Below are 21,480 nucleotides of genomic sequence, written 5' to 3'. Positions count from 1 at the left end.
TGTCTGTTTAAATCTTTTTCCCATTTTTTAAATGGGTTGTTTATCTTTTTATTTTCAAGATATAGTAGTTCTTTATATATGCAAGTTATAAGTTTCTTATCAGATATATGGTTGCCAAATATTTTCTCCCACTGTGTGGGCTCCCTTTTTACTTTCTTGACAAACTCCTTTGAGGTGCAGAAGGCTTTAATTTTGAGGAGGTCCCATTTATCTATTTGTTCTTTTGCTGCTTGTGCTTTTGGTGTGATATTCATGAATCCATTTCCTATTACCAGGTCCTGTAGATGTTTCCCTACACTGCTTTCTAAGGTTTTTATGGTCTTGGCTCTTATATTTAGGTCTTTGATCCATCTTGAGTTGATCTTTGTATAAGGTGTGAGATGGTAATCCTCTTTCATTCTTCTACATATGGCTATCCAGTTCTCCAGGCACCATTTGTTGAATAGGCCACTCTCTCCCAGTTGAGAGGGTTTGGTGGCTTTTTTTTAAAATTATTTATTTATTTTTTAAAATTACATTAAAAAAATATGAGGTCCCATTTAACCCCACCGCCCCGACCCCCCACTCCCCCCACAGCAACATTTGCTCCCATCATCGTGACACATCCATTGCACCTGGTAAGAACATCTCTGAGCATCACTGCACCCCATAGTCAATGGTCCACATCATAGCCCACACTCTCCCACGTTCCATCCAGTGGGCCCTGGGGGGATCTACAATGTCCCGTAGTTGTCCATGAAACACCATCCAGGACAACTCAACGTCCCGTAACCGGCTCCACCTCTCATCTCTTCCTCCCATTCCCCAAACCCAGCAGCCACCATGGCTACCCTTCCCACACCCATTCCACATTTTCTCTGTGGACATTGGATTGGTTGTGTCCATTGCACATCTATGTCAAGTGGGGGCTTAGATTCCACATGGATACTGGATGCACTCCTCCTGCTTTCAGTTGTAGACACTCTAAGCTCCATGGTGTGGTGGTTGACCTTCTTCAACTCCATGTTAGCTGAGTGTGGTAAGTCCAATAAATCAAAGTGTAGGAGCTGAAGTCTGTTGAGGCTCTGGGCCTGGGTGTCATATGATCAGTCCAGAGATTCAAATCCCCTAAATATATCTTAAACCCCAGCACCTATTACAATTCCTATAAAGTAGCATGGAAGTCTTGTGAAAAGAGATCCCCTCTGAGACCAATTCCATCATGCAGAAACACAGGCTCCAAAGAAGGGCCATCTGCCATGGCAGCTAATCCCATCTGCCATGACCATAGAACCCGTGGGTCTCTTTATCCCTCAAAAGAACCAATACCTGGGGTGTATCTACTTTGTCTGTCTCTCAGACTCTGCTCAGTTGTGCACAAGGGGATTCCTTCTGACAACCTCCAGACTCTTTTTTAGAGACTCACAGCCTTATAATCTCATTTCTCCTTTCCATTTCCCCCTTACATTAGGTCAATCAGCATTTTGAAGTCATGTTATTATATGTAGACAGGGATATTCTGCTGATCCGTATTGAACCTTTAATTCAAGGTCATTTTCTAGTTTTATCTTCAGCTGGTATGTGGTAGTGGTCCCTCGGTGCCAGGGAGGCTCATCCCCGGGTGTCATGTCCCTCGCTGGGGGGAATGCACTGCATCTACATGATGAATTTGGCTGTGAGAGTGGCCACATTTGAGTAACATGAAGGCTGTCAGGAGGAAACTCCCAGGCACAGTGCTACTCTAGGCCTTGTTCTTATTGCAGGTGTACAGGCTCAAAAGCATAGCCATTAGTATCAGGAGCCCACTGTTGGGCCCTCCTTCCTTCCTGGTTCTTGCCGTTGCATCTGGGGAACTGCCGCTGCTCCTCCAGGGTCCACGACAGTGACCCCCCGGCCAGGGTCCTGGTACCCCCCCAGCTGTTGTTTTTAATTGTTTCCACTATGAGTATATCTAGACATTACTATATACCCTGGGCATATGCCCTGTATAACTCCCTGTTAACCCTATATATCTTGTCAATAACATCCTATATCAGTATTCCTCCGCTGCCATTGTTGAACCACTCTGCGATCCAAAACTTCCTGTAAAGTCAATCCCAACAAATTGTCAGCCTCACAAGAGTCTTAGATCACCGAAATTCATATATACAATATACAGTACTTCCCCAGATCCACCATAAAACCTTTTCCCTTCTGCAGCGATAATCTTTTAACTTATTCATATCATATTTCCTGAAACTGATGTAGAGATTCCAAGACAATAGCTTTTAAACAAGGTGACAGCTGTACTTACTATGTGGTCCATACTTTAGGTTGTACAGTTTTCTAAATTTTTTAGTTATCCTATGTTTTGCCTTATGGTTTACATTATTAGTCTGTCATCCCCTATATGTTTTTGGTGTAATATTACATGTTTTATATTCATCCTCATGTACTCTCACAAAACTCCTCTCTTGCCCCCATATTTACCTTGGTTCCATCCATTCCACATCCATTTTCCCCTCCCCTTGGGACCCACAACACCAGCCAATCTCCATTTCCCAAGAAGCCATGTCCAGAGATACTTGCAGCAGTATTCAGGGCCTGACTTTCTCAACTGCCCTGTTGCCCTGGGAGCCATCCTCTCTCACGAGAGATACAGTTCTCTCTATTTGATGGCATTAGTCTACTCCAGGATGTGGGTCCACCCCAACTCTCACTTCTTGGGTCTCTTCCCAATGGTACTACCCACCTTGGCCTAATGAGCCTTCAGCTATTCCCCTGGAGTCCTTCCCGCATCAGACCATACCCCCTGAGCATCCTAAACAGGTTACCCTCCTACTTATACTTTGATACGAGTTTCTCAACATTTTGTTCTCAACAAACACCTGACACTCTCCCATGTTCGTATGTTCCCCTCCCTCCCCCCATTTTTTGGATAATATTACCCCTCTGCCCATCCCCAGCCCCCCTCCAACCCACAAAGCCCCATCCAAAGGCAACCCCTTGCCCCCATTTTGTCTCTTCTTTGTGCTCATACTTACCGCCAGCTCATCACAGATTCCCCCCTGCAGACATTAGCTCACATCCTTCCTCCACCCCCCGATTTCCTGTAAGCCTCTTTTCCACACTCTAGCTCTCTGAGGCAGTTTGCTTATTTCATATCATTGAGGTCATGTAGTATTTGTCCTTCAATGCCTGGGTTGCTTCACTCAACATAAGATTCTCAAGGTTCATCCATGTTATCACGTGTGATTGTAGTGTATTTGTTCTTACAGCTGAGTAGTATTCCATTGTGTGAATATACCACATTTTATTGATCCACTCGTCTGTTGATGGACATTTGGATTGATTCCAACTTTTGGCGATAGTGAACAATGCTGCTATGAACATTGGTGTACATATATCGGTTTGTGTCCTTATTTTCAGTTCTGATGGGTATATACCCAGCAGTGGTATTGCTGGGTCATATGGCAAATCTATGGTTAGTTTTTTAAGAAACTGTCAAACTGTCCTCCAGAATGGTTGGATCTTTCTGCATTCCCACCAGCAGTGGATGAGTGTTCCCCTTTCTTCACATCCTCTCCAGCATTTGTAGTCTTCTGTTTTTTTCATAGCTGCCAATCTTATGGGAGTAAGATGGTATCTCATTGTAGTTTTGATTTGCATTTCCCTGATAGCTAGAGATTTGGAGCAATTTTTCATGTGCTTTTTAGTCATTTGTATTTCTTCTTTGGAGAAGTGTCTGTTTAAATCTTTTTCCCATTTTTTAAATGGGTTGTTTATCTTTTTGTTTTCAAGATATATGAGTTCTTTATATATGCAAGTTATAAGTCTCTTATCAGATATATGGTTGCCAAATATTTTCTCCCACTGTGTGGGCTCCCTTTTTACTTTCTTGACAAACTCCTTTGAGGTGCAGAAGGCTTTAATTTTGAGGAGGTCCCATTTATCTATTTGTTCTTTTGCTGCTCGTGCTTTTGGTGTGATATTCATGAATCCATTTCCTATTACAAGGTCCTGTAGATGTTTCCCTACACTGCTTTCCAAGATCTTTATGGTCTTGGCTCTTATATTTAGGTCTTTGATCTATCTTGAGTTGATCTTTGTATAAGGTGTGAGATGGTAATCCTCTTTCATTCTTCTACATATGGCTATCCAGTTCTCCAGGCACCATTTGTTGAATAGGCCATTCTCTCCCAGTTGAGAGAGTTTGGTGGCTTTATTGAATATTATATGGCTATATACTTGAGGTTCTATATCTGAACTTTCAATTCTATTCCATTGGTCTGTGTGTCTCTCCTTATGCCAATACTATGCTGTTTTCACTACTGTAGCTTTGTAGTATGTTTTGAAGTCAGGAAGTGTGATTCCTCCTATTTCGTTTTTCTTTTTCAATATGTCTTTGGCTATTCGGGGCCTCTTTCCTTTCCAAATAAATTTCATAGTTAGTTTTTCTAGTTCCTTAAAGAAGGCTGCGTTGATTTTTATTGGGATTGCATTGAATGTGTAGATCAGTTTTGGTAGGATAGACATCTTAATAATATTCAGTCTTCCTATCCATGAACAAGGAATATTCCTCCATTTATTTAGGTCTTCTTTGATTTCCTTGAACAGTCTTGTATAGTACTCAGTGTATAAGTTTTTTACCTCTTTAGTTAAATTTATTCCTAAGTATTTGATTTTTTTATTTACTATTGTGAATGGTATTTGTTTCTTGATTTCCTCCTGATCTTGCTCATTATTGGTGTACAGAAATGCTACTGATTTTTGCTCATTGATCTTATAACCTGCAACTTTGCTGAACTCATTTATGAGTTCTAGCAGCTTTATTGTAGATCTCTCAGGGTTTTCTATGTATAGGATCATGTCATCTGCAAATAATGAAATTTTGACTTCTTCCCTTCCTATGTGAATGCCTTTTATATCTGGTTCTTGCCTCAGTGCTCGAGCAAGTACTTCCAAGACAATGTTAAATAGGAGCAGAGACAATGGGCATCCTTGTCTTGTTCCTGAGTTTAGAGGAAAGGATTTCAGGATTTCGCCATTGTAATCAATGTTGACTGTAGGTTTTTCATATATACTCTTTATCATGTTCAAAAAGTTTCCTTGTATTCCGATCTTTTGGAGTGTTTTTATGAAGAAGGGGTGCTGTATTTTGTCAAATGCCTTTTCTGCATCTATAGATATAATCATGTGATTTTTTTCCTTCAATCTGTTTGTATGGTTTATCACATTGATTGATTTTCTTATGTTGAACCATCCTTGCATACCTGGAATAAATCCCACTTGGTCATGGTATATAATTCGTTTAATGTATTGTTGAATACGATTAGCAAGTATTTTGTTAAGTATTTTCGCGTCTAGGTTCCTTAGAGAAATTGGTCTGTAATGTTTCTTTCTTGTGGTGTCTTTGTTTGGCTTTGGTACTAGGATAATGTTGGCATCATAAAAGGAGTTCGGCAATGTTCCTTCTGTTTTGATTTTTTGGAATAGTTTCAACAGGATTGGTGTTAGTTCTTTCCGGAATGTTTTGTAGAATTCACCTGTGAAGCCGTCTGGCCCTGGGCTCTTCTTATTTGGGAGATTTTTAATGAATGATTCTATCTCTTTGCTTGTGATTGGTTTGTTAAGATCATCAATTTCTTCTTTCGTCAGTATGGGCTGCTTATGTGTTTCTAGGAATTTGTCCATTTCCTCTAAATTGTCATTTTTGTTAGAATATAGTTTTTCAAAGTATCCTCTTATGATAGTCTTTATTTCTGTGGGGTCAGTGGTGATATCGCCTTTCTCATTTCTTATTTTGTGTATTTGCATCTTTTCTCTTTTTTTCTTTGTTAGTCTCGCTAAAGGTTTGTCAATTTTGTTGATCTTCTCAAAAAACCAGCTCTTGGTCTTCTTTATTTTTTCAAGTGCTTTCTTATTTTCTATTTGATTTAGTTCTGCTCTTATCTTTGTTATTTCCTTCCTTCTTCTTCCTGTTGGGTTACTTTGTTGTTGTTTTTCTAATTCCGTCAGAAGTGCAGTTAGTTCTCCAATTTTTGCTCTTTCTTCTTTTTTGATATGTGAATTTATGGCTGTAAATTTCCCTCTCAGTACCACTTTTGCTGCATCCCATAAATTTTGGTATGTTGTGTTATTATTATCATTTGTTTTAAGGTAGTCATTGATTTCTTTTGAGATTTCCTCTTTGACCCACTGTTTTTCTAAGAGTGTGCTGTTTAATTTCCAAATTGTGGTGTGAAGTCTGGGTCTCTGTCCCTTGCAAATTTCCAGCTTGACTCCACTGTGGTCAGAGATATTGTTTTGTATGATTTCGATCTTTCTGAATTCATTAAGCCTTTCTTTGTGGCCTAGCATATGGTCTATCTTGGAGAATGTTCCATGTGCACTTGAGAAAAATGTATATCCTGCTGTGTTTGGGTGTAATGATCTATATATGTCTATTAGATCCAGCTCTTCTAATATACTGTTCAAATGTTTTGTTTCTTTAGTGATTCTCTTTTGAGATGTTCTGTCTAAAGTTGATAGTGGAGTATTAAAATCCCCCACTATAATTGTAGATGCATCTATTTTTTCACTTAGTTTATCCAGCGTTTGTCTCACATATTTAGAGGCACCCTTGTTAGGAGCATAAATATTTATGATTGTTCGATCTTCTTGACAGATTGTCCCTTTCACTAAAATATAGTATCCTTCTTTGCCTCTCACAATTGTTTCGCATTTAAAGTCTATTTTGTCTGATGTTAATATAGCTACTCCTGCCTTTTTTTGGTTGTTGTTTGCTTGTATGATTGTTTTCCAGCCATTCACTTTCAACCTCCATGAGTCTCTGGGTCTAAGATGTGTCTCTTGTAGGCAGCATATAGATGGGTCGTACTTCCTTATCCAGTGTCCCAGTCTGAATCTTTTGATAGGTGAGTTTAATCCGTTGACATTCAGTGTTATTATGTTCAGAGAATTATTTATGGTAGCCATATTTTGGTTTGATTTGTGTTTGTTATATTTTGTTTGTATTATTTTATTTCCCCCCCTTTTTTTGTCTTTCTTGTTGCTTTTACACTCTCCTCCATCTCTGACTGTCCTGTTTCTTCCTTTCTTCCTGCAGAACTCCCTTGAGAATTTCTTGAAGGGGAGATTTCTTGTTGATATACTCTTTCAGTTTCTGTTTATCTGTGAATATTTTGAAGTCTCCATCATGTTTGAATGCTAGTTTAGCTGGATAGAGTATTCTTGGTTGGAAATTTTTTTCCTTTAGTACCTTGACTATATCATACCACTGCCTTCTTGCCTCCATTGTTTCAGATGAGAAATCAGCACTTAATCTTATGGAGTTTCCCCTGTATGTGATAGTTTTCTTTTCTCTTGCTGCTTTTAGAATTTTTTCTTTGTCTTGAGCATTGGATAATTTGACAAGTATATGTCTTGGGGTGGGCCTGTTGGAGTTTTTGACCAGTGGAGTGCGCTGTGCCTCTTGGATATGTACATCTGTCTCTTTCAGTAGATTTGGGAAGTTTTCATTCATTATTTCCTGCAACACTCCTTCTGACCCCTTTCCCTTCTCTTCTCCTTCTGGAATGCCTATAATATATATGTTTGAGCGTTTTGCATTATCATTCAGGTCCCTAAGTCCTAGCTGGATTTTTTCTACCTTTTTATTGACCACTTCTACTATCTGTTTGATTTCCAATGCACTGTCTTCCACATCACTAATTCTCTGCTCTACCTCTTCTAGTCTGCTGATATTTGCTGCAAGTGTATTTTTGATTTCTTGAATTGTGGTGTTCATTTCCATCATATCTGTTATTTTTTTGTGCATGTCTGCAATTTCCCCTCCAAGTGTTGTCTTCATGTTGTTAACCTCTTTCATTACTTCATCAAATTTGTCGGTGATAAATTTTCTGAGATCTTTCATTGCTTGTGCGAAGTCCTGCTCCCCTTCCTGATTTTTAATTTGTTGATTGGGTTCAGCCATGTTTTCCTGATTACTGGTTTGGTTTGTAGATTTTTGTTGCTGTCTTGTCAACATTTTTTCTTGACGGGTTTAATCAGTTCCTTAGCTTCTTTGTCTAGTCTTGGAGATTAATTAGCTGTTGTTTTTGCGTAAGTGTTATATCTTCTCTTTGTCACTTTGTTCTTCTTATTCCAATTTCTTATTGCTGGTTGATTTAACTTTAAAGGAAAGTATTAGTGCTGGGGAAAGGCAATTGTGTAAGGAAGGAAAAAGTGTGAAGTAGTATTGGTGATATATGTTAACAAAGCAATAATATGTGTTCTGGGAGGATGGAGGTTAGATCATGTAAATTGTGTAGAGTTATAGTAGTAGGAAAGAACCTATAATGAGGTAGACGACTGAATATGGGAGGAATATGGTACGTACTAAGAAGCTATTGTTTTCATGAGAGAGGGAAAGAGAAAAGAAAGGTAATAGTTTCAGGGACGAATACCAGATGGAAAACTAAACAAAGGTATTAGAAATTAAGAGTTAGACACTTTGTGGATCAAAGAAAGGGAGGTGGAATATAGGAGAGAAAGCTGATGGTGGAGTATATCAAGTTGTAGGGGAAAGGGGATAGTGTAGATAGGCTAAATCTATTCACAGAAAAATGAGGCAGTGGAGGATGAGGAAACCCAGCAAATGTGTGGTGTTTCCTGTAGGACCTATTGTATTGTTAAGATAAAATAGAATAAGAAGAATATTGGGGACAAGAAAGAGAGGATTAAAAAAAAAAAAAAAAGAACAGAAACCTGGCCACTGGGCACGGCTGGGCTCGGCTGCCTCGCACGTCCCCCGCCGCGGCTCAGCTGGGCTTGGCTGGGCTCGGCTCCCCCGCCCGGGGCCTGCCATGGCCCAGCTGGGCTCGGCAGGGCTCGGCTCCCCCACCCGTGGCCCACCGCGGCCCAGCTGGGCTTGGCTCCCCTGCCCGGGGCCTGCCCCAGCACGGCGCGGCTCCGCTCCCCCACTCGCCGCGGCACTGCTAGACTACCCTGGCCGCTGCCCGCTGGGGCTCGGCGCGGTGCTAGCTGCCTCGGCTCCGCCTACCCAAGGAGGGAATCCTCCACACGTAGCTGGGATCTCTGTGTATATTTCACAGATGGATCCTCTCTGTTACCTTCCCTCCAAATCGATGTCCAGACACCTCCAGACCAGGAAAAATTCCGAAACAGCCTGGTCCCAAAGAGTCTCCAACGCCGCCCAGCCGATTCCCCCCAGGAGCTAGTAAACGCGAAGTTCACTCAGCCGCCATCTTGCCCCCTTTCCGGTTTGGTGGCTTTATCGAATATTATATGGCTATATATGTGAGGTTCTATATCAGAGCTTTCATTTCAATTCCATTGGTCTGTGTGTCTCTCCTTATGCCAATACCATGCTGTTTTCACTACTGTAGCTTTGTAGTATGTTTTGAAGTCAGGTAGTGTGATTCCTTCAATTTCATTTTTCTTTTTCAATATGTCTTTGGCTATTCGGGGTCTCTTTCCTTTCCAAATAAATTTCATAGTTAGTTTTTCTAGTTCCTTAAAGAAGGCTGTGTTGATTTTTATTGGGATTGCATTGAATGTGTAGATCAGTTTTGGTAGGATAGACATCTTAATAATATTCAGTCTTCCTATCCATGAACAAGGAATATTCCTCCATTTATTTACATCTTCTTTGATTTCCTGGAACAGTCTTGTATAGTTCTCAGTGTATAAGTTTTTTACCTCTTTAATTAAATTTATTCCTAAGTATTTGATTTTTTTACTTACTATTGTGAATGGTATTTGTTTCTTGATTTCCTCCTGATCTTGCTCATTATTGCTACTGATTTTTGCGCATTGATCTTATAACCTGCAACTTTACTAAACTCATTTATGAGTTCTAGAAGCTTTGTTGTAGACCTCTCAGGGTTTTCTATGTATAAGATCATGTCATCTGCAAATAATGAAATTTTGACTTCTTCCTTTCCAATTTGAATGCCTTTTATATCTGGTTCTTGCTTCAGTGCTTGAGCAAGTACTTCTAAGACAATGTTAAATAGGAGCGGAGACAATGGGCATCCTTTTCTTGTTCCTGAGTTTAGAGGGAAGGATTTTAGGATTTCTACATTGTAAACAATGTTGGCTTTAGGTTTTTCATATATACTCTTTATCATGTTCACAAAATTTCCTTGTATTCCAATCTTTTGCAGTGTTTTTTTATTTTTTATTTTTTTTATTTTTTTATTTTTATTTTTTATTGACTTTGTAATAATATTACATTAAAAAAATATATATATATATGAGGTCCCATTCAACCCCACCACCCCCACCCCACCTCTCCCCCCCCCCAGCAACACTCATTCCCATCATCATGACACATCCATTGCACTTGGTAAGCACATCCCTGGGCACCTCTGCACCTCATGGTCAATGGTCCACATCATGGCCCATACTCTCCCCCATTCCATCCAGTGGGCCCTGTGAGGATTTACACTGTCTGGTGACTGCCCCTGAAGCACCATCCAGGGCAGCTCCATGTCCCAAAGACGCCGCCACTTCTCATCTCCTCCCGCCTTTCCCCATACCCATCAGCCACCATGTCCACTTTTCCCAATCCAATGCCACCTTTTCTATGTGGACACTGGATTGGTTGTGTCCATTGCACCTCTATGTCAAGAGGAGGCTCAGATTCCACCTGGATGCTGGATGCAATCCTCCCACTTTCAGTTGTAATCACTCTAGGCTCCATGGTGTGGTGGTTGACCCTCTTCAACTCCATCTTAGCTGAGTGTGGTGAGTCCAATGAATCAGACTGTAGGTGCTGGAGTCTGCTGAGGCTCAGGACCTGGCCATCACACTGTCAGTCCAGAGATTCAAATCCCCCAAATATATCCCAAACCCCAACACCAACTGCACCTCCAGCACATTAGCATGAAAGTGCCATGAAGAGAGATCCCATCTGAGTCCAGATTCATCACACATAAACACCATTTCCAAAGAGGGGCCATCTGACCTGGTAGTTAACCCCATCGGCCATGACCATAACTCCCATGGGTCTCTTTAGCCCTCAAAGGAACCAATACCTGGGGGTTGTATCTGCTCTATCTGTCTCTCAGACCCCACTCAGTTGTGCACAAGGGCAATCCTTCTGACAGCCTACAGACTCTTTTTTAGAGACTCGTAGCCATATAAACTCATTTCCCCTTTCCATTTCCCCCTTACATTAGGTCAAACAGCATTTTAAAGTCATGTTATTTTATGTAGACAGGGATATTCTGCTGATCCGCATTGAACCTTCCGTATAAGGTCATTTTCCAGTTCATCATCAGTTGGTAGTTGATAGTGGTCCCTCAGTGCCAGGGAGGCTCATCCCCAGGTGTCATGTCCCACACTGGGGGGAAGGCATTGCATTTACATGCCGAGTTTAAGTGTGCTGTATTTTTGTCAAATGCTTTTTCTGCATCTCTAGATATAATCATGTGATTTTTTTCCTTCAATCTGTTTATATGGTGTATTACATTGATTGATTTTCTTATGTTGAACCATCCTTGCATACCCATAATGAATCCCACTTGGTCATGGTGTATAATTCGTTTAATGTGTTGTTAAATACGGTTAGCAAGTATTTTGTTGAGTATTTTTGCATCTAGGGTTCATTAGAGAAATTGGTCTGTAATTTTCCTTTCTTGCGGTGTCTGTTTGCCTTCGGTACTAGGGTAATGTTGGCATCATAGAATGAATTAGGTAATGTTCCTTCTGTTTCGATTTTTTGGAAGAGTTTCAGCAGGATTGGTGTTAGTTCTTTCTGGAATGTTTTGTAGAATTCACCTTTGAAGCTGTCTGGCCCTGGGCTCTTCTTAGTTGGGAGATTTTTAATGACTGATTTTATTTCTTTACTTGTGATTGGTTTATTGAGATCATCAATTTCTTTTTTCATCAATATAGACTGCATATGTGTTTCTAGGAATTTGTCCATTTCCTCTGAATTGTCATTTTTGTTGTAATATAGTTTTTCAAAGTATCCTCTTATGATAGTCTTTATTTCTGTGGGTTCAGTGGTGATATCTCCTTTCTCATTTCTTATTTTGTGTATTTGCGTCTTCTCTCTTTTTTTCTTTGTTAGTCTAGCTAAGAGTTTGTCAATTTTATTGATCTTCTCAAAGAACCAGCCCTTGGTTTTGTTTATCTTTTTAGGTGTTTTCTTATTTTCTTTTTTTTTTTTTTAAAGATTTATTTATTTAATTTCCCAACCCCCGCCCCGGTTGTTTCTTCTCTGTGTCTATTTGCTGCGTCTTGTTTCTTTGTCCGCTTCTGTTGTCGTCAGTGGCACAGGAAGTGTGGGCGGTGCCATTCCTGGGCAGGCTGCACTTTCTTTCACGCTGGGCGGTTCTCCCTGCGGGGCGCACTCCTTGCGCGTGGGGTTCCCCTATGCGGGGGACACCCTTGCATGGCAGGGCACTCCTTGCGCGCATCAGCACTGTGCATGGGCCAGCTCCACATGGGTCAAGGAGGCCCGGGGCTTGAACCGCGGACCTCCCATGTGGTAAACGGACGCCCCAACCACTGGGCCAAGTCCGTTTCCCCTTATTTTCTATTTCATTTATTTCTGCTCTTATCTTTGTTCCTTCTTTCTTTCTTCTTCCTGTGGGGTTACTTTGTTGTTTTTTTAATAATTCCTCCAAATGTGCAGTTAGTTCTTCAATTTTTGCTCTTTCTTCTTTTTTGATGTATGAATTTACGGCTATAAATTTCCCTCTCAGTACTGCTTTTGCTGCATCCCATAATTTTGGATATGTTATGTTAACATTTTCATTAGTTTCAAAGTAGTTATTAATTCCTTTTGAGATTTCCTCTTTGACCCACTGTTTTTCTAAGAATGTGCTGTTTAATTTCCATGTCTTGGTGTGAAATCTGGGCCTCTGGCCCTTGCAGATTTCCAGCTTCACTCCACTGTGGTCAGAGATAGTTGGGGTCCTTAAAGGGTGAATTGAGGGTTTCAGAAGTCAGAAAGAGGTAATATTTTTTTTCTACTTTAGACATCCAACTTCTCCTGGTAAATTCCATGTCCCTTTCATCAAGTTTCCATTTTGTGACCTACACTACAGGATTCAGACTTGTCAATCCCCAGTTATGTGAGCCAATTATACTAATAAATTTCCTAATATTTGAGTGTAGATATGTACATATATGTATATGTACATATATACATATACACATATATATACACACATATGCATATACATTCTGTTGCTTCTGTGGGCAGGTTACCTGGGGTGTTGTGGGCTGGTCCAATGAGAGAACTGTGTGTAATTCATGTGAGGGACTTAGTACTGGTTCAGTGGAAGAGCTAAGGGAGGTCATGTGGGAGGTCATGTGGGGAAGAGCTAAGGGAGACATATGGGGGAGTTCAGAATAGGTTACATGTGAAGCCAAAGACAGTCACTTGGGGAACTTAGTACAGGTCAGGTGGGGGAGTTAAAGGCAGGTCATATGGGCATCTGTGAATATGTTATTTGGGAGAGTTGATTACAGGTTATCTAAGGAGTTGAGTGCAGGCCACCTGATGAATTCAGGGTAGGTCCATGGGGTTGCTTAGGGAGTTTCTAAGGGCATGTCACATGGGAGACCTAAGAGCATGTTATGTGGTGGATCTGAGATTAGATCATGTGAGGGACCTGAGGGGTGGTTACCTGAGGAGCCAAGAGCAGATCACTAGGGGAAACTCAGGGCAGGTGACAGCAGGTCATGTGGAACAGCTGACCTGTACAGCTGAAGGCAAGACACTTGGGGGAACTGAGAGTAGGTCATGGGGGGATTCTGAGGACAGGTCACATGTGGGAACTGAGGTCAGTTCAGCTGAGGACTGAGAGCAAGTTATGTGGGGGAGTTCAGATAAGGTTTCCTGCAAAGTCAAGAGAAGGTCATTTGGGAGAGCTGAGGGCTGGTCACTTGGGGAATTGAGAGCAAGTCACACAGTGCAGCTGAGGGTAGGTCATGTGGCATATCTGAGGCCAGGTCACATAAGGGAGCTGGGTGAAGAACACCTTGTGAATTGAGTGCAAGTCACTTGGTATAGCTGAAAGTAGATTGTGTAAGTTACCTGATGGCAAGTCATATGGAGAATTGAAGGCAGGTCTTGTAGAGAAGCAGAAGGCAGGTCCCACAGGGAGGTTGAGGACAGGAGACCAGGGTAGATTAGGGTAGGTCACATGGGGGACCTGGGTGCAGGTCACATGAGCTGAAGGCAGATTACCTAGGGATTTATGGGCAAGTCACACTGGGAGGCTAAAGATAGGTTATGTGTGGGGGTTGAGGGTGGGTCACATGGGAATTAAGGGCAGATCATCTGCAGCTGTTGAGATGGATCATGTGGGGGAGCTAAGGGCTGATCTCTTGGTGAAACAACAACAATCTAGTTAGGGAGCTGATGGCAGGCAACGTGAGAAAGCTGAGGCAAAACATGTCTGGAATAGAGGGCATACCATCTGGGCAACTGAAGGCAGGTCAAGTAGATGAACAAAGAGCAGGTCATGTGGAGGAAAAGAAAGGGGGTCATGTGTGTGATCGGAAGGCATATCACCCAGGGAGCTAAAGGCAAGTCACAGTGTGGGGGCAGAGGGTTAGTCACATGGTGAATTCAAGGCAGGTCATGTAGGGGAATTGAGTTATGTCACATGCATGAGCTGACAACAGGTTTTGTGGATGAGTTGAGGGTAGTTTACCTGGGGAGTTGAGGAAGGTCAAGTGGGAGAGCAGAAAAGATGTGATGTGCATCACCTGAGGGTAGGTCATGTGGGAAGGTAAGTGTAGGTCATGTAGCAGAGGTGAGGGCAGGTCACATTGGGGGATGAGGACAGGTCACAGGGCAGCTGTGGACAGGTGACTTTGGGATGCTGTGGGCTGGTCACCCATGGATGTTTTGGCAGGTCTACCAGTAAGCTGAGGGCAGGTAACCTGGGGACCTAAGGGCAAAACACCTGATGAATCGAGGTCTTGTGGGGAGTTGTCTCCAGTGTCTCCCAGTGGGGGAGACAAGGGTAGTTCATGTGGGGTAAGTGAGGGAACATCAAGTAGGGGAGGTGATAAAGGTACATGGGGAGCTCAAGGAAGGTCACATGAGGGAGCTCAGGTAAGGTCACCTATTAAGGTGTATTCCTTTGCTAGGCACTTCCCATGTACTGTAGGGATTCTTGCCACTCTATAAGAGAATGTTACACTAATTTTTTAAGAAAACCTATTTTTTAAAATCTCAGTGATTAAGGGAAGATAGTGGCAGTATATTTTTTTAAAGATTTATTTATTTATTTATTTCTCTCCCCTTTCCCTCACCCCCTTGCCCCAGTTGTCTGTTCTCTGTGTCTATTTGTTGCATCTTCTTCTTTGTCTGCTTCTGTTGTTGTCAGTGGCACGAGAATCTGTGTTTCTTTTTGTTGCATCATCTTGTTGTGTCAGCTCTCAGTGTGTGTGGTGCCATTCCTGGGCAGGCTGCACTTTCTGTCATGCTGGGCAGCTCTCCTTATGGGGTGCACTCCTTGCATGTGGGGCTCCCCTACACAGGGGACATCCCTACATGGCACGGTACTCCTTGTGCATACCAGCACTGCACATGGGCCAGCTCCACATGGGTCAAGGAGGCCTGGAGTTTGAACTGAGGACCTCCCATGTGGTAGACGGATGCCCTAACCACTGGGCCAAGTCTGCTTCCCCATATTTTTTAAAATTTCCTAGAATTCCCCTTTAAAAACAGAATAAGTAAAGCCAAACCAAAAACGTATGAGTGACAGCTTTGACAAAATTAGATATCCTCACAAACTCCAGAGTATCAAATGGGTATTAACCAACAACAGCTACAAATCTTGTTCAGTATCACCATCTATGCAGGAGGGAAGAAACAGGATATAAACATTTTAGTTATGTTTTATAGTTTTTCTGAATATAGGTCTTTTATGTCCTTGATTAAGGTTATTCCCAAATATTTAATTGTTTTAGTCACTATTATAAATGGAATTTTTTTCTGATTTCCTCCCCAGAAGGCACATCATTTTTGTATAGAAATGTTATTAATAGAGGAGGGTGGGGCAAGATGGTGGTTGAGTGAGTGCACCTGGTGGTCTCTCCTGTAGAGAAGTGGCTGGGCAGCGGTGGAGATTCTTCGGGACCAGGCTGTTTCAGGATTTTGCAGGGCAGGAGGTGTCTGAACATTGATTTCGTGGGAAGGTAACAGAGAAAATTTGTGTGGAGGATAAAATTGGGGCTCTCTTACACAGAGTTGGGGGCTGTGTGCAGGATGCTCCCCCCTGGGGTGGGCGGAGCCGCAGCACCAGTGCTGTGGTGGTGATTCCTGGAGGCTCTGTGGTACTGGGGAGTTTGTGAGCCCTGAGTGGACTATTGGGGGGCTGACAGGGTAGGAGGCCTTCGCAAGCCAATTTGGTGAGATGGATGGGAGTTTTTTGTGAGGCAGGGAATTTTTGATTTCTGACATGAATAATAGCACTTCCGGCTGGAGCCCCAACCCCAAGGCTGGCTGCTGATCTGCAGTGGCCTTGGATCACTTGCAGTAAGGAGACGTTGCTGGGAGGCTGTTTCAGGGGATTGCAGGGTGGGAGGCGTCTGGAAGCCGATTGGGGGAATCTTTTGCGAGGCATGGGATTTTTGGTTTTGGACACTGATAGAGTGCTTCCGGCTAGAGCCCTGCCCCCTATGCCTGGCTGCGGATCTGCAGTGTCCTTAAATTGGCTGCAATATAGAGGGTTCCCGAACTGGCTGTTTTGGGGGCTTGCAGGGCGGGAGGTGTCCTGAAGTCGAATTGGTGATACAGCCACAGAAGAGACCCTAGAGAGAGGGGGAATTGCGGGTTTCGGACACATAGGTCAGAGTTTGTGGATGTGACCTCTCCCATAGGGCTGGCACCCAGCTGCAGAGATCCCTGAAGACTGTGTTGTACTGCGGTGCTCCCAGGCTCCCTGTTAACTGGATTTGAGGTTGCCAAGTCTGTGTCCCCTTAACCCTGGTGGCCCACACCCCAGAGACTCACACCTCTTCAGTCTGCAATATCACAGACTTTCCATCTCTGAATCCGCCATGCCCTGAGGCCCATCTGAGGTCCTTGATTGTCCTAGCCCCAAGTTTGCATTTTTTTATTTTAATTTTAATTTTTAATTGTCCTGGTTGCTAATATTTCATTATTTCCTAGTCTTTTCTCCCATTGTATCCCCCAAGGTCTTTTTTTTTTCCATTTATTTAGGGTTTTTTTTGTTGTTGTTGCTGTTGTTGGTGTTCTATATCTTCTTTTCTTTTCCTTGCTTGTTCCCCTGCCTTTTCTTTCCCACACGCCTTTTTCTTTCTTTCTTTCTTCTCTCTTTTCTCTTGTCCCTCATTTTCTTCTTATTTTATTATATCTTAATTATACAATAAGTGCTACAGGGAACACCTCACATTTGCTGGTTTCCTCATCCTCCATTGCCTCATTTCTGTGTGAATTGATTTTGGCTACCTACACTACCCCCTTTCCCCCACATCTTGATATCCTCCATCATCTACTGTCTCTCCTATATTCCACCTCCCTTTCTTTGATCCCCCAATTGTCTAACTCTTAATTTTTTAATACCTTTGTTTTGTTTTCTGTCTTTTATCCACTCTTGAAACTATTGTCTTTCTTTTCTCTTTCCCTCTCTCACAAAAACACTAGCTTTTTAATTCATACCATATTCCTCCCATATTCAGTTGACTACCTCATTATAGGTATTCTACCGACTGCTATAACTCTACACAATTTACATGAATCTAACCTCCAATCTCCCAGATCTCATATTGTTGCTTTGTTAACCTATATCACCAATACTACTATACACATTTTCCTTTCTTACACAATTGCCTTTCCCTGGCCCTAATACTTTCCTTCAAAGTGAACTCAGCCAGCAATAAGAAATTAGAATAAGAAGAACAAAGTGACAAAGAGAAGATATAACACTTATGCAAAAACAACAGCTAATTAATCCCCAAGACTAAACAAAGAAGCTAAGGAACTGATTAAGCCTGTCAAGATAAAATGATGACCAGATAGCAACAAAAATCTACAAACCAAACCAGTAATCAGGAAAACATGGCTGAATCCAATGAACAAACTAAAAACGAGGAAGGGGAGCAGAACTTTGCACAAGTAATGAAAGAACATATATCACAGACAAATTTAATGAAGTAAAGGAAGAGGTTAACAATAGGAAGACAACACTTGGAGGGGAAATTGCAGACTTACACAAAAAGATAACAGATAATATGGGAATGAACACCACAGTTCAAGAAATCAAAAATACATTTGCAGCAAATAGCAGCAGATTAGAAAAGGCAGAGGAGGAATTAGCAATATGGAAGACAGTACATCGGAAATCAAACAGATAGTAGAATTGATGGATAAAAAGATAGAAAAAATCCAGCTAGGACTTAGGGACCTGAATGATAATGCAAAATGCACAAACATATCTATTATAGGCATCCCAGAAGAAGAAGAGAAGGGAAATGGATCAGAAGGAGTGTTGCAGGAAATAATAACTGAAAACTTCCCAAATCTACTGAAAGAGACAGATGTACATATCCAAGAAGCACAGCACACCCCAGACATCATCAACCCAAACAGGCCCAGCCCAAGACATATACTTGTGAAATTATCCAATGCTTAAGACAAAGAGAAAATTCTAAAAGCAGCAAGAGAAAAGAAAACCATCACATACAAGGGAAGCTCCATAAGATTAAGTGCTGATTTCTCATCTGAAACCATGGAAGCAAGAAGGCAGTGGTATGATATAGTCACGGTACTAAAAGAAAAAAATTTCCAACCAAGAATACTCTATCCAGCTAAACTAGCATTCCAAAATGATGGAGAGTTCAAAATATTCACAAATAAACAGAAATTGAAAGAGTATGCCAACAAGAAATCTCCCCTTCAAGAAATACTAAAGGGAGTTCTGCAGGAAGAAAGGAAAAAACAAGACAGGCAGAGTTGGAGGAGAGTGTAAGAGCAACAAAAAAGAGAAAAAGAGAAGAAAAAAGCAACCAAAGGATGACAAAAACAAGTTCAATCAAAATGTGGCTAACATAAACAATTCTGTGAAAGTAATAACACTGAATGTCAATGGATTGTCTATATGTCAATGGAAAGTAATAACACTGAATGTCAATGGACAGGCTATATATGGTTGACAGGGAGTTATACAGGGCATATGTCCAGGGTGCATGGTAATGTTTAAATATACTCATAGTGGAAAAAATTAAAAACAACAGCTGGGGGGGGGGTACTGGGTTCCTGGCTGGGGGGGTTCTGTTGTGGTCCCTAGGGGAGCAGCGGCAGTCCCCCAGGTGCAACAGTAAGAACCAGGAAGAAATGAGGGTCCAACATTGGGCTCCTGATACTAATGACTATGCTTGTGAGCCTATACGCCTGCAATAAGAACAAGGCCTAGAGCAGCATTGTGCATTGTGCCTGGGAGTTTCCTCCTGACAACCTTCATGTTACTCAAATGTGGCCAGTCTCGAAGCTAAACTCAGCATGTAGATGCAGTGCATTCCCCCCAGCATGGGACATGACACCAGGAATGAGCCTCCCTGGCACTGAGGGATCACTACCAAATACCAGCTAAAGATGCAACTAGAAAATGACCTTGAATTAAAGGTTCAATGCAGATCAGCAGAATATCCTTGTCTACATATAATAACATGACTTTAAAATGTTGTTTGACCTAATGTAAGGGGGAAATGGAAAGGAGAAATGAGTTTATATGGCTATGAGTCTCTAAAAAAAGTCTGGAGTTTGTCAGAAGGAATGCCCTTATGCACAACTGAGCAGAGTCTAAGAGACAGATAAAGTAGATACAACCCCAGGTATTGGTTCTTTTGAGGGCTAAAGAGACCCACGGGTTCTATGGTCATGGCAGATGGGGTTCCCTGCCATGTCAGATGGCCCTTCTTTGGAGCTGGTGTTTCTGTGTGATGGAACTGGACTCAGATGGGATCTCTTTTCACAAGACTTTCATGCTACTTTACTGGAATTGTAGTTGGTGTTGGGGTTTCAGATATATTTAGGGGATTTGAATCTCTGGACTGACAATATGATAGCCAGGCCCTGAGCCTCAACAGACTTCAGCTCCTACACTCTGATTTACTGGACTTACCCCACTCAGCTAACATGGAGTTGAAGAATGTCAACCACCACACCATGGAGCCTAGAGTGCCTACAACTGAAAGCAGGAGGATTGCATCCAGTATCCATGTGGAATCTAAGTCCCCACTTGACATAGATGTGCAATGGACACAGCCAATCCAATGTCCACAGATAAAATGTGGCATTGGTGTGGGAAGGGTGGCCATGGTGGCTGCTGGGTGTGGGGAATGGGAGGAAGAGATGAGATGGGGAGGTGTTTTCGGGACTTGGAGTTGTCCTGCATGGTGCTTCATGGACAACTACGGGACATTGTAGATCCCCCCAGGGCCCACTGGATGGAACGTGGGAGAGAGTGGTCTATGATGTGGACCATTGACTATGGAGTGCAGTGATTCCCAGAGATGAATTTACCAAGTGCAATGGATGTGTCATGATGATGGGAGAGAGGGTTGCTGTGGGAGGAGTGGGGGGTGGGGGGGTGGGGTTGAATGGGACCTCACTTTTTTTAATGTAATATTTTTTTAAAAAATGAATTAAAAAAAAAGAATAAAGAGCAAAAATTGAGGAACTAACTGCACATTTGGAGGAATTAGAAAAAAAACAACAAAGTAATCCCACAGGAAGAAGGAAGGAAATAACAAAGATAAGAGCAGAACTAAATGAAATAGAAAATAAGAAAGCACTTGAAAAGATAAACAAGACCAAGAGCTGGTTTTTTGAGAAGATCAACAAAATTGACAAACCTTTAGTGAGAGTAACAGAAAAAAAGAGAGAAGATGCAAATACACAAAATAAGAAATGAGAAAGGAGATATCACCACTGACCCCACAGAAACAAAGACTATCATAAGAGGATACTTTGAAAAACTATTCCAACAAAAATGATAATTCAGAGGAAATGGACAAATTCCTAGAAACACATAAGTAGTCTATATTGATGAGAAAAGAAATTGATGATCTGAACAAACCAATCACAAATAAAGAAATAGAATCAGTCATTAAAAACCTCCCAACTAAGAAGAGCCCAGGGCCAGACGGCTTCAAAGGTGAATTCTACAAAACATTCCAGAAAGAACTAATACCAATCCTGCTGAAACTCTTCCAAAAAATTGAAACAGAAGGAACATTGCCTAACTCCTTCTATGATGCCAACATTACCCTATTACTAAAGCCAAACAAAGACACCACAAGAAAGAAAAATTACATACCAATTTCCCTAATGAACCTAGGCACAAAAATACTTAACAAAATACTTGCTAATTGTATTCAACAACACATTAAATGAATTATACACCACGACCAAGTGGGATTCATTCCAGGTATGCAAGGATGGTTCAACAAGAAAATTAATCAATGTTATACACCATATAAACAGATTGAAGGAAAAAAATCACATGATTATATCTAGAG

The sequence above is a fragment of the Dasypus novemcinctus genome, chromosome 6 (assembly GCF_030445035.2).
Source record: "Dasypus novemcinctus isolate mDasNov1 chromosome 6, mDasNov1.1.hap2, whole genome shotgun sequence".
NCBI classification, from domain to species: Eukaryota; Metazoa; Chordata; class Mammalia; order Cingulata; family Dasypodidae; genus Dasypus; species Dasypus novemcinctus.
This window is presented reverse-complemented; position numbering follows the sequence as displayed.